The sequence below is a fragment of the Hypomesus nipponensis genome, chromosome 6, assembly GCF_054491055.1.
Source record: "Hypomesus nipponensis isolate SF chromosome 6, ASM5449105v1, whole genome shotgun sequence".
In the NCBI taxonomy this organism is placed as follows: Eukaryota; Metazoa; Chordata; class Actinopteri; order Osmeriformes; family Osmeridae; genus Hypomesus; species Hypomesus nipponensis.
The window spans coordinates 4,147,761-4,162,378 of record NC_140366.1 but is presented as its reverse complement, the minus strand read 5'-3'; positions in this window follow the sequence as shown (position 1 = coordinate 4,162,378).

Sequence of the window (14,618 nt, the reverse complement as noted above, 5' to 3'; positions counted from 1 at the left end):
AAAAGAAACCATCAAAGTCTTCAACCATAAATTGCTCTAGGTAACGTTAGCTAATATTCGCTAACAAATGTCAGCATAAAACGCTGATGCAGTCATCGCAGGTTTCATTATACGTTAACATCAGGGAAAACATCCAGAAATCAGCAAACTATATGGATAAAAAAGTACAGTTAAGTTTTTCAATTTATTGCAACAAACGTGCTCACAAATTTACCTTTAACTCCATCCGTACAATAATTCACGATATGGTATTTTTGACCCTCTACATTTACCGTTGGACAGCTTGGGCATGAGACGGGAGGGCATGAGATGGGAGGGCATGAGACGGGAGGCTGCAGGCTGCAGCCATACCCATCTCCTTTGAAACGCTCGAAAACCTTTACTCAACAGCGACATCTGCTGGCAACTACGAATACGGAATAACTAACAATCTTATAGCTAATTCCACATCGTAAACTTTAGGATCCTTGGTTTCGAATACGGGAGCGATGGCTTTCACCGAACAATACAATTAAGCCCAAATTTGATTTTGAAACAATTTGAGACGATAAACTCAGTGTCCAGTTGTTACATATTCATATATAACGTTCTCTAACCGTCTCTAATTGTCTCAAACTGTCTGTAACTCACAAATCTCACTTGTCTATATTTGATTTACAAATGTTGCACAAATCATTTTTTACAGAGCTCCATCTCCTGTATGGGGCTATTATTGTAGCAAAAGTATTCACAAATGCACAGCACGATCCACGAATGCACAGCACGATTCACGAATGCACAGCACGATCCACGAATGCACAGCACGATTCACGAATGCACAGCAAGATCCACAAATGTGTACGATCCACAAATGTGTACTATCCACAAATGCGTACCACGATCCACAAATGCGTACCGCGATCCACAAATGCACTCTCAGATTTGTGTATGTGTAAAACCTTGTACAAATATGTAGTCACAAAGGCTGGCTTCTCAATTGGCTGTGTTTTTTACACGTGACTTTTGCTACACTTCTGCCGTGGTACAAATCCACAACTCATGTGCGTGTGCATGTGCGACGATATGTGCCTCGGTAGCTGTAAAGCCTCCATACCGCCAGTTGGCGGTATAGCGGTCCAGTGATTTTTAAGGCAACATGACATTGCTGGGTGGTTCAAGTGGTTCCTTAGACTCGTCGTGGCTGCACTTGGGATGCAAGGCAGACACCTCGAGAGCTTTCGGTAAGTATATTTTTATGTTTAGTAATAGGCCTAGGTGTCATAAGTAGCCTTATATTGCCCGGTAAAATACAATATTATCAGTAACACTACATTTACATTTATTCATTTAGCAGACGCTTTTATCCAAAGCGACTTCCAAGAGAGAGCTTTACAAAAGAGCATAGGTCACTGAACATAACAACGACATTGTCCCAAACATTGCAAGTAGCCAAAAACATGAAGCATACATTGTAAAAAAGCTAAACAAGTGCCAAAAGGGAAGACCCATAAGAGCATGCAGTTATACAAGTTACAAATTAAAACAACATGAACCACAAAAGTGCAGGACTGTACCTGTAGAAGACAATCAACAGTAACATATTTCAGAGCGAGTACAAGACTTAGCTTCGTTATATCTAACCTAAAAGAGCAATGAGTCACTTAATAAGAGTCATTGTGATCCTGGAGGAAACTAAATAACAAGTCCAGCCAAGCATTCTTAAGTGCCGTTGTACTCCCGGAACAAGTGCGTCTTGAGCCTTTTCTTGAAGGTGGGGAGACAGTCAGTGTCCCTGATGGAGGTGGGGAGCTGGTTCCACCATTGGGGGGCCAGGCAGGAGAAGAGCTTGTGTTGGGACCGGGCAGTCTTGAGCGGTGGGACCACCAGGCGGTTGTCTGAAGAAGACCGTAGGTGACGGGTGGGGGTGTAAGGTTGCAGGAGAGACTTGATGTAGACGGGTGCAGTCCCGTTCACTGCTCGGAAGGTCAGTACCAGGGTCTTGAATCTGATACGGGCGTTGATGGGTAGCCAGTGGAGAGAGATGAGGAGCGGGGTAACATGGGAGCGTCTGGGTAGATTGTAGACCAGGCGGGCCGCCGCGTTCTGAATCCTCTGAAGAGGGCGGGTTGCACATGCTGGGAGACCAGCGAGCAGCGAGTTGCAGTAGTCCAACTTGGAGAGGACCAGTGGTTGGACTAGCAGCTGGGTGGAGTGCTCAGACAGGTATCTCCTGATCTTCCGGATGTTGTAGAGGGTAAATCTACAAGACCGGGAGACTGCGGCGATGTGGCCCGTGAGGGAGAGCTCGTCATCCATGGTAACCCCGAGGTTCCTGGCAGAGGATGAGGGAGTCACCGTCGCAGATCCCAGGGTGATTGACAGATCGTGGGAGATGGAGGGTTTAGCCGGGATGATGAGAAGTTCAGTTTTGGCGAGGTTCAGCTGGAGGTGGTGCTCGGTCATCCAGGCGGAGATGTCTGCGAGGCAGGCTTCAATCCTAGCTGAGATCCCCGGATCGGTCGGGGGGAACGACAGGTACAGCTGTGTGTCGTCGGCGTAGCAGTGGTAGGAGAAGCCATGGGAGGTGATGATTGGTCCAAGTGAGGTTAGTACAGAGAGAAGAGGAGGGGTCCAAGGACAGAGCCCTGTGGGACACCGGTGGAGAGCTGGTGAGGGTCAGACAGTTTGCCTCCCCAGGAGACCTGGTAGGATCTTCCCGAGAGGTAGGATGAGATCCACTGGAGTGCAGTGCCAGTGATGCCCATCTCAGAAAGTCTGTAGAGCAGGATCTGGTGGTTAACCGTGTCAAACGCTGCAGAAAGGTCCAGCAGAATGATGACGGATGACCTCGAAGCCGCTCTGGGAGACTGGAGGGCAGTGGTGACTGAAAGGAGGGCAGTCTCTGTGGAGTGGCCGGTCTTGAAGCCCGATTGGTTGGGGTCAAGCAGGTTGTTCTGAGAGAGAAAGTTAGACAGTTGGTTAGATACAGCACGTTCAATTGTTTTAGAAAAGAAGGGTAGCAGTGATACCGGTCTGTAGTTCTGGAGGACAGCAGGGTTAAGGGAGGGTTTTTTGAGTAGAGGGGTAACTCTGGCCTGTTTGAAGGCAGAGGGGAAGGTGCCAGAGGTAAGAGAGGAGTTTAAGACATGGAGCAGAAAAGTTATGATAGAGGGGGAGATGGTTTGAAAGAGAGGGGAGGGGACAGGATCAAGGGGGCAGGAGGTGGGGCGATGAGAGAGAATGAGGTCAGAGAGCTCTGACTACACAGATAACACTAGTTATCTGTGAAGAAATAACTTTAGCTCCGCTTATGCGTCACCGAGCAAACGTCAAACGAAGTGGCACTAGCAAGCTAACTAACGCTAGACCAATTAACCTACCTGAAAATGTCTGGGCCGTATATGGTGTGTAGGTAGCTAGGATGGAGTCATGCTCAGGAGTCTATCTAGCTTTAAAACTAGTTTGGTGGAAGTTTGTATTTAAAAAAGGCTAATAATTAAGAGTTGTCTTGAGTGTCATCAGCTAGCAAGCTAGGCACATTCAATCATCAGAAAATGTTTTCCTAATGTACATTTAGATTTTTTCTTTGTTCTCTTTTTAATGCTCTGCACATGTCTGGACTTAAGTTAGTAAGTATAATTAAGTGGCCGAACAACTAAAAGTGCCTCTTAAAATCCCGCTAGGCTAGCTGTACTGTTAATTCAAGGCTCTCTACAGTAGCTTGCATCCATTTGTCTTGAAAGTACAGTAACCAGTGTTCACGTGCTTCTTACGACAGTATGTTATTGAATGAGTCTGTTTGACATTATACAATAACCTAATAAGATGAACAAATCGATCCTCCATTTAAGGCTCTTAATGTCAGTTAATAAAGTTGGCCATCCGTTCATGATTATGCATGACTTTACAGTCGGATGCAAATACAAATGTTAACATCTTAAGTTATGTTTCTATGGGAGTTGCACATACCAGAGATCGACTGGGAGTCCAATGACAATAATGCTGACCAGAGGCCTGGAGTCCATGTACCAGTCCTTGAGAATTGTCTGGATGAACTGGAGATGAATCATCTAAAAAGATCAATAGACCCAGTTGCCACTTCTGCTGAAGCTTAGTTTGGCTGCTGAAGATATGTGTGGCAATTGTTATAATTTATATAAGCTTTTGTGTTTGCATTGAAGTACATCTTTAAGCTCTGTCTCCTCCCGTTTAGTGAATAGTGTCATATCCGCTTAATGTTAGGCTCTCCAGCCTTGAGACGAAGGGGACCGTAACAGGCTTATGTACAATTTGTGTGTGTATCTAATAAACTATTCATAGCAAAACTTAGTGAGCTTGAAACTGTTAAGATAAAAATTAGATATAACCTTTTATTCTGTATAAAATGATACTGTGTTCAGCATTCCTTGCCTACAGAAAGGGGGAACCTTACCAAATGAACTCAAGCCAACATCAAGCTTATCTTTACAACATGCCATTTGGTAAGCCTAACAGAGTAAAACTCCAAAGCACAACACATACACGTGTGAGATCCTGCTGTTATGCAGGGGAGTTAGCCATTGACAGAAGAAACATGGGGCAGTTGCATGTCTGTATCATGATTGTGGATGGACCAAAGAACCAGAACCGCAGCAGATACCTCAGATGCTGAGGTATCTGAGGCTGTTGAAAAGACAGACCTGTGAGACACTTGTTCTATACTCTTCTTTATATTTACACACTTTATAAACAAAAAGCCATTGAAGGAAGGTTAGAGGCAGGAAGGATGGAAGTAATGACTTTTTCAATGAAAAAACGTGCATTTAATAAAATAAAAAAGGCACACCATGTTCAATAAAAGTCCGGAATTAAGCCATGACCTGAGTGACAACCTCGACAGAGACATCTTCGTCATCAACGTCCGGGTGATATGTGCAAGAATCATCTGGAAAGACAGAGAATGGTAATGAAGACGTAGCCAACTCATACATGGGAATACAAATTGGAGAGTAGGTATTCAAGAAGGGGTCTTTAAAATAAGATTGGATAATTATCTCAATTATTTAAGTACTAAACCAAATCCTTTACCTTGGGTGTGATTTCAGCATCTTTCTCGTAAGAAGGTTGACCACATCTTATCTGTCAGAAGTGGCCAAATGCCAGTCACATTTAATCCCTTTCTCAACTGTTTCATTTGTTTCCTGATCGGCCACTTAAATACATATACTTACTAACTTAAGTCCAGACATGTGCAGAGCATTAAAAAGAGAACAAAGAAAAAATCTAAATGTACATTAGGAAAACATTTTCTGATGATTGAATGTGCCTAGCTTGCTAGCTGATGACACTCAAGACAACTCTTAATTATTAGCCTTTTTTAAATACAAACTTCCACCAAACTAGTTTTAAAGCTAGATAGACTCCTGATCGTGACTCCATCCTAGCTACCTACACACCATATACGGCCCAGACATTTTCAGGTAGGTTAATTGGTCTAGCGTTAGTTAGCTTGCTAGTGCCACTTCGTTTGACGTTTGCTCGGTGACGCATAAGTGGAGCTAAAGTTATTTCTTCACAGATAACTAGTGTTACTGATAATATTGTATTTTACTGGGCAATATAAGGCTACTTATGACACCTAGGCCTACTACTAAACATAAAAATATACTTACCGAAAGCTCTCGAGGTGTCTGCCTTGCATCCCAAGTGCAGCCACGACGAGTCTAAGGAACCACTTGAACCACCCAGTAATGTCATGTTGCCTTAAAAATCACTGGACCGCTATACCGCCAACTGGTGGTATGGAGGCTTTACAGCTACCGAGGCACATATCGTCGCACATGCACACGCACACGAGTTGTGGATTTGTACCACGGCAGAAGTGTAGCAAAAGTCACGTGTAAAAAACACAGCCAATTGAGAAGCCAGCCTTTGTGACTACATGTTTGGACAAGGTTTTACACATACACAAATCTGAGAGTGCATTTGTGGATCGCGGTACGCATTTGTGGATCGCGGTACGCATTTGTGGATAGTACACATTTGTGGATCGTACACATTTGTGGATCTTGCTGTGCATTCGTGAATCTTGCTGTGCATTAGTGAATCGTGCTGTGCATTCGTGAATCGTGCTGTGCATTCGTGAATCGTGCTGTGCATTCGTGGATCGTGCTGTGCATTCGTGAATCGTGCTGTGCATTCGTGAATCTTGCTGTGCATTCGTGGATTGTGCTGTGCATTTGTGAATACTTTTGCGACAATAATAGCCCCATACTCCTGGCACTAATTTCACGCAATACCATAGTCTTACGCATTCAAAACCTTTGTGGTTTTGCCGCCTGATTTTATACCCCGACACGTCAGCCTTTTGGCAAGTACGAGACAGGTTTCGTTCAAGATCACGTCACAAAACTTTTTGAAACACTGACACGTCACCGGAAGTGTTTTTAAAACCCGTCTCGAAACGTTGTTCCGATGCAGTGAGTGTTGAATGTGTCGGGACAGTATCGACACCTTTGTACCAAGCAGCCCATCACTATCTAAACGTATACTGTATCTGAAATAAGAGAAATAGCCCAGAGACAAGCTTTCACAGGTGTTTGCGTGTCTATGTTGCTTCACTCCGTGGGCCTGCACCTTGTCCATTACTGTTTACATTGTGTCACGGCCACAGCCGTGCCCCCCTATTGTTTTTGGTTTTGCCCTGCCCTAGTTGTTCCCTGTCATTGTCGTCACCTGTGTCTCGTTAGTTTCATTGTGTTCACCTGTGTCTTGTTTGTTTCTGTGTATTTAGGTTCCTGTTTTGTGTCCAGTCTTGGTCTTAGCATCACCCTTCGTCCCTGCGTGTACCCTGGCTGTTTCCCGTTTCATGTATTAAACCTTTGTTTGGCCATGCCTGCTGACTCTCCTGCGTTTGGGTCCTACCCCTCCACACGTCGTGACAGAATGCTAAGACCCAGAAAGGACCCAGCAGAGAGTTCACCCAACCCTTTCCTAGGGACCCGCCTGGCCTTTGGTGGACCCCGAAGCCTGCAGCTCAAGGCCCACCCCAAGTCCTGGTTCCAGCCCCAACCGGAACCCCGCCTCCAGCCTCGGTCCTGCCCTGGGCCCCTGCCTCATTCCTGCCCTGTGCCCCTGCCTCGTTCCTGCCCTGTGCCCCAGCCTCGGTCCTGCCCTGGGCCCTTGCCTCGTTCCTGCCCTGTGCCCCAGCCTCGGTCCTGCCCTGTGCCCCTGCCTCGTTCTTGCCCTTTGCCCCAGCCTTGTTCTTGCCCTTTGCCCCAGCCTCGTTCCTGCCCTGTGCCCCAGCCTCGTTCCTGCCCTGTGCCCCAGCCACGTTCCTGCCCTGAGCCCCTGCCTCGCCCCGAGGTTGTGCCGCCCAGTGCCAGGCCATCTGAGGACTCCTGGCCGCCTCCTCCTCCGCCCGAGGCATTCTGGCTGCCGCCTGCCCCGGTGCCCGCGCTCCCATGCGCCCCGGTGCCCGCGCTCCCATGCGCCCCGGTGCCCGCGCTCCCATGCGCCCCGGTGCCCGCGCTCCAATGCACCCCGGTGCCCGCGCTCCCAGGCGCCCCCTTGCCCGAGCTCCGGCCCCCAGGCCGCCCCCCGGACCTGCCCCGACCCTCTGCCCTGCCTTCGGGCCGCCCCCCGGACTTGCCCCAACCCTCTGCCCTGCCTCCGGGCCGTCCCCCGGACCTGCTCCGACCCCCTGCCCTGCCTTGAGAGGGGGGTACTGTCACGGCCACAGCCGTGCCCCCCTATTGTTTTTGGTTTTGCCCTGCCTTAGTTGTTCCCTGTCATTGTCGTCACCTGTGTCTCGCTAGTTTCATTGTGTTCACCTGTGTCTTGTTTGTTTCTGTGTATTTAGGTTCCTGTTTTGTGTCCAGTCTTGGTCTTAGCATCACCCTTCGTCCCTGCGTGTACCCTAGCTGTTTCACGTATTAAACCTTTGTTTGGCCATGCCTGCTGACTCTCCTGCGTTTGGGTCCTACCCCTCCACACGTCGTGACACATTGTTAGCAGGACTACTTGGTTGGCTGCCTTCTCAACATGAGAAGTACAAGGTTTGGCGTGACACCGTGTGAGCAGGGGCGATTCTAGGATCAGACGTCTAGGGGTGCTCAGCCCCCAATTAGAATGTGACATGAATACAGTGCCTTGCAAAAGTGCTAAACCCCCTTGCTACTATAAGTCCCTAATATCACTTGATAACAATTAATAGATTGATGTATTATTATGCAAAATTGAATGAATGAAAAAACTAAGGATGTCCCTTTCTTCATGAACTAACAGCATCAAATGATAATAAAGAATAATATATATATATATATATTTTTTTTTTAGGGGGCTTGAGCACCCCTAAAAAGGGTCTTAAATCGCCACTGGTGTATAGCCTACTTTACAGTTGAATATTAGCTGATATTTAACTATGTACATTTAACCAATACAAATGCTGCTAACGCTTGCTAGGTACATCACTGCCGACGCTAACTAGAAACGTCAACACAATTATTATTTTTTATAAAATGATAAATCTTTACCCGGACAAGTGACTTTTGTGTATGGACAAGTTAAACGTTAATGTACTTATCCAAAGGACAAGTGCCTCAAAAAGTTAATGTTGAGCCCTGTGCTCCCCTTAATAAATCTGCTGTGCCCCAGTAAAATCGCAAATTGGTCAGTTCGTCAGTGCATTAATGTAGATCAGAGGTCTTCAACAGGGCCCCAGGTGGTCCGCAGAGGTACTGCAGGGGGGGTCGCGAAATGTTTGGTTGATGAGACAATTTTTATATTTCTTTTTTTAAATTGTTTTATCTGTATATTTTATTGTAGTCTTCTCAAAACACATCTAAAATAATAAACTCATTGAACAAGGTTCTCAAGCGACACGCATTTCAACCAACACGTATTGTTTTCCCCTGTGTTAAACAGTCTCGGCCTCCGTAGGTTCATTACTAAGCAACAGACGCGCGAACACGCTTTAAAACCTGAGGACCCTGCTCAGTGCAAGGCAGGGATGTGGCGGCACACAGCCGTTGGCCATGCCAAAAGCATTGCAAAGAAACGGTCGAAGACGGCTGGTTCGCTACTGTTATATGCAATGAGCTGAGCCTTTGTCACTTATAAGAGCTCAGAAAGAATCAGAAAGATATGTATTCGATGCATACAATAAACATATAGGAATCTTAAATTTAAATGTGGTCCAACTATACTACGGGTACATAAACTAGCAATACTAAGTGGAATAGAATTAAAAGCTGAAGATTTGGTGACTGTAGCCTACATAGCTAGCTATAGCCTACATTTTATGTAGTCTTGAATTAAGCCCCAAGAGGCCGTGGTCTACGCTGATTTTAGAACAGGTAAGGGGAGTTGTTAGGCACAACGCGAAGCGGAGGCTTATTGCTTTTCTAAAACTGTTACAACAAATATTTGATATGGTTTCATCAATAAAAACAATTAGAAACAAAATAGTTTCATAATAAACCGTCATTCTTCCGCTACTACAAAGTATAGTTTCTACATAAATCGTTGCCACGCAACAGCCAGATGGATATCTTTGCCGTCTTTTTCCATTTGAAATATTCGATGCGCAGTAATATGGAATGTTTAAGAATGTTATGAGGACAACCTTTGAGGTTATGCTAGATTTTACAATGGCATGGAACGCGATATAGCCAATCACAATCAAGGATGGGAACAAACAGTTTTAGAATTAGGTTTTTACAATGGTCATTTACATTTGAAAGGATTGTAAAACTAGTTCTTCAAGTCAATTGTAGCAAACCCTAGTCATCTTTATCGAATCAAACTTAATTTCCTAACAAAAGCTAATGAAATTGCTCAGTAGTTAGTAACTTTGGAAAACCACTAGCCACAGTGGCTGGTGAGCAAAAATGTTTATGCACTGCTAGCCAATCAGATCGCGTTTATGCACACGTCTAAAAGCGCGAAGCTCAAAAATAAACAAATACCTGTCTTATTTGAATTGCTTATTGAATGCACAATAACAGGGTAGCTATGTTTATACATGGCAATAGGCCCAGTATAATAAACATAATTGTATGCAATTTATATAGTAGGGGGTCCCTACTCCATCTCGCCATCAGTTTGGGGGACCTTGGCCTGAAAAACGTTGAAGATCCCTGTTCTACAGCATTAATAACAGCCGTGTAATAAACGTCGCTAACTCAGTTAGCTGGCTTTGATTGTTGACGATTTGTCATTATCTTGGATTGTTCGGTTCTTTGAAGCTCATTCTGGAAGTCCTTTAACTTAAACCTGCTCGGGAGCAAGCTTATTTTATGTAAACAGATTTGATTGCGACTTTATAAGCAGAGGGGATACAGGAAGTCTGTCACCGCTAGGGTGACCAGAAGCATGACCCTGAAAAGGAGTCCAAAACCGAGGACAAAGAGTCATAAAGGAAGAAAATCCCCAAAAGTTGTTGACTGGGGGGGCATTAGAATAAGAAGACAATAACATTAGTCATTTTAGAAAGTCAACATTTTTTTTTAAATATATATATATATATATATATATACAAATCCAATACTTCAATACAAGTGCACTGATTTTCTGTTGTCTTTGGTGAGACAAGTTTAGTCAAAACATAAATAAGAAAAGAAGACAGTACCATTCCCCAAACTATTTCAATTGCAATAGAAATTAATATATATAATTTGGTCAACACAGCAGCGGTTGTTTTATCATCCGCTGTTGCTGTGTTCGGAGCAAAAAATGATGTTAAAAAGAGTGCCTGGTAGATATGGAAGCAAATCGTGACCAAAATTCAAATTAAAATGCATTTCCAGAAATGTATTTTCATTTTAAGAATCTGCCTGCATTATTTGACTCATAAATGAAATTAGTAATCAATCGTCCTATTCGCATTTTCTTCTTCAAGACTGCACATTTTATGCCATAATCAAAAAGAAAACAGAGCGGACATTGGATTTTAGTGTTCTGCCCGCAAAGAACTGCCCACAATTTGAAAATGAAAATGCATTCTGAGCGGCGCAGCAGAGTGACGTCAGTAGCCGATCTTCTTCAGCTCCCTGCTGACCGAGCTACCCATCTTGTTCGGTATGGGGCGGTGGCATACGCCGAACATCTCCGCTATTTCCTTTATTTTAAAACCATTTCATAAATAGCTTTCAATGGACTCAATGGTTGGTCGTTTATGGCAAACTCATTAATGTGTAAATCTGTGACGGCAGAGTATGCAGCCAAGCCCTCTATGACTTGTTCTACTCGGTCACGGGCATCAGACTCAGATATATAGATTCTACCTGCTAAGCTAATTCTAACAGTGTCTGCACAATTTGAGGGAGCGCCATGATCTGTAATGCGTCCTCTTAAGACCCGGCAATTCAATCAATTTCCCGGCACATTTGCAATGTATTTTTAGGTTAGATTGTAAATTATTGCTACTTTATATTTAATTTTTTATTCTAAATCCCCTTAGTATTAGCTAGACTTTGCTCATTTTGTAGGCCTATAGTTAGTCCACATATTTAAGTTTTAAGATTCCTATATGTTTAATGTATGCACCTTCCGCCAAAGTAAATTCCTTGTCGAGCAAACTTTCATGGCGAATACAACCCATAGAGTTAATATAACCAGAGAATGTCCAATATAGAGAGAACTGCCACTCTCGGGAAACTTCCGGGTTCTGAACTGGTTGAAGTTCCATGTGAGGGCGCTAACGAGCGAGTGCAGAATGAATGGAGGTCTATGGAGCGGTACCCCTCAAAATCCACTTTTCTCAGGACATAATTTTTTGTCTAGTAATTTGAATTCTGAATTCGAAAGGGGAGGCAAAAAAAATACACATTGCTGGCTGTTACATTGTTTTAAAGTCGCCTTTCTGTTCTAAAAAGCTTTTGAAAAAGTCATTGACGTCATACACATCGTATGACCAGAGCTACTGCTTTACGGCAAGCTCTGGTCACTTACTTAACTATCACCCCATTTATTTGCCTACGTCAATAAAAGTTGCCTGCAAATGTGCTTGCGGGGGCGGGGCAAGTTACTATTTTTTTTGCAGATCTAGCCTCACTGTGTCCAATCCCGACCGCTGTAAACTACTATTGTCCAAACCCAAACGGGGTTTCCGGTCTTTTTGCTACCATTTTCTTTTGCAATCGCTAGCAAAGTGTAAGTAATATTATTTTAGGCATACCAAACAAAGTGTCAAATTTCATAAACATATATGGACGTTTACATGTCTAAATAATTTAGGAAAGTTACATTGATGAGAGAAAGCCGAAAGACCACTCGGGCGACACTCGGGCGACGCTTTTTACTCTGACATGAGAAGAGTTCAACAAAACATCCAGCAGGTGGTGGTAAACAGTCAAATTGAGATTTTAGCGCATAGTTTGGAGATGTTGAAGGGTGATATCTTATTGTCCCCGTATATATTGACAGCATTATGGTCAGTTTGTTGACCCTGGATCAAGTTAATATCCCCGGAAAAACTGCAGCAGCGAGTGTTTACTACGAGTATAAGTGCGGTCGGGTTTGGACAAGGGTAGCGCACGGCTAATTAACCGGCGCTAGCGTCTTTTTACCCTAAAGGATAAGCTAACTCTATTTTTTTTGCAATATTTAGCTCGAAAGGTAAGAAGTTAAAGCTTAACAAGAAATCAGTAAATCAGCTGAAAACGTGATACAATCATTTTTATCAATATTTGAAGTGGCATTTTATCAGAATGTTAGCTAAAAACCGGTCGGGATTGGACACAAATACACGTTACACGAATCACACAAATGACCTATTTTGGATAAAAAACTGTGAATTTCGCCGAAAAGTGACAAGTTTGCACCCCTGAACTTGCTACGACAGGTAGGACAAGGACCTGATTTTATTTGATTGATTTAATTTTTTTCTACCCTGGAGCAATTTGCCAGACACTTGGATCTGGACTGATCACTTTTATATATTTTTTGTTTTGAAAGACTGGTACTTTAACCCTCACGCACTCTCAAGCTGAATGAGTGCTTTCAAAGCGGGGGGGAAGAAATGTGTATCTCCAGTTAGCAGCAACATGAGGATATGCTTTTTGGAAAGGTATGAACGCTCAAAGCCAGGCCGACGGGCGCGCGTGCATTTCCACCATGCAGCAAGCGAGCGAGACAAAACTTCAAACAGAGCTACCGAAATGGGGAACTCATTTTCGGGTCTTAAAAACTACTCTGCCCGATGCGTCTGACTTGAATTACAAAAGTGTTCCCTATGGGGGGTTTTCACCGATGTCACTTTCTGGGCGGTAACCCGGATGCGCGGCCATTGTGGAGGCACTCGATATAAAAAACTGAACAGAGTACAACTTATTGTGCGCTTTGGATACTTGTGTAAGTGAATGTAGCCATGTCTAAACAACCTAAAAGCTAATCAAAACGTGTCCAAGATGCAAAGGCATATAGGGAAGGACTTACACCACAAGAAAAGGCGCAATATTTCGAGAAATTACGATTTATTGGCGGTGAAGATCCCTATGAGTTAGCTTCAGTTGCATGTCCTGATATAGTCAACTACCTGGTTTTCTCGCCAAGCTCATACACAGCGGAAGACCTTAAATCCTACAAAGGTTTGGAGGCCTATAACCAGATGCTGTGTGGATGGGTGAGGGAGACTTAAAAAAGGCCATATTTTCATCCGAAGTCTTAATTTTAATTTTGTCAGGTCTTAAAATGGGTTTCTCTTGTTCATTTCCAGAAACAGCTGCAGAAATTTATTACAAAGTAGCAAACAAAAATTGTGTTGTAAAATACTTAGCGGAGCTCTAGAGTCTTTGCTACAACGCTGCCCTGAGAACCATGGGCGTAGATATTAAGGGGGGGACGCTAGGTAATTGTCCCCACTAACATTTGAAAATTACAAAATTGTCCACACCAATATTTTAGCAAATTGTGCTGCTATTTAGATCGATTCCGACGGCCAGGACGTGACAGTACAAGAAATGCCATAATTTGATTGGCTGAAAACCCGAAGAGGGAGGGTTATCTGACACGCGACACGCACAAGAAGAAGCACATGCTACTTTGCTTGCTTTCTCTGGCAGTCGCAGACAAGCTAGCGGGTGTGTCTGCGACAATGGTACAGCTAACTTACCAGGGCTGTCTGCCAACAATACATACATAAAAAGCCAGAGTAACACATTTTAATATTCCTTTTGCCCTTCAGCATGTACATGTTTGCCCCTTTTTGTGCTTTGTAGATCAGATATGCCTCCCCCCAAGAAGAAAAAAGGGGACATACTAAGCTTTTTCAAAAAGCAGTGTAAGTCAGGCCAAATAACTAGCCACACTAGCTGTGGTAAGTGACCAGGCTTTCAAATGCAGATTCTACTGTGGAAAAAGTATGAACTGGTGATATTATATGTTACACAGGATATTTTTTACAGCTAAACCTAGTATCTGTAGCTAATCTTTCAACCAAGGTTAGGAGTCTAGCCTAGGACAAATTCACAGTTGATGGACTGTCACTGCATTGCTAGACAGGTGCTGGAAAAAACAGTTGGCAATGTGAATATGTTAACACTGTTGATTATTCAAATATAATGAATCATCATTTGATTATTAATTTCCAAATAACACTATGCAATATGGTAGGAGGGTTAAACTTGCCAGCCATAGGATAGGCTACAAAATGAATGAAC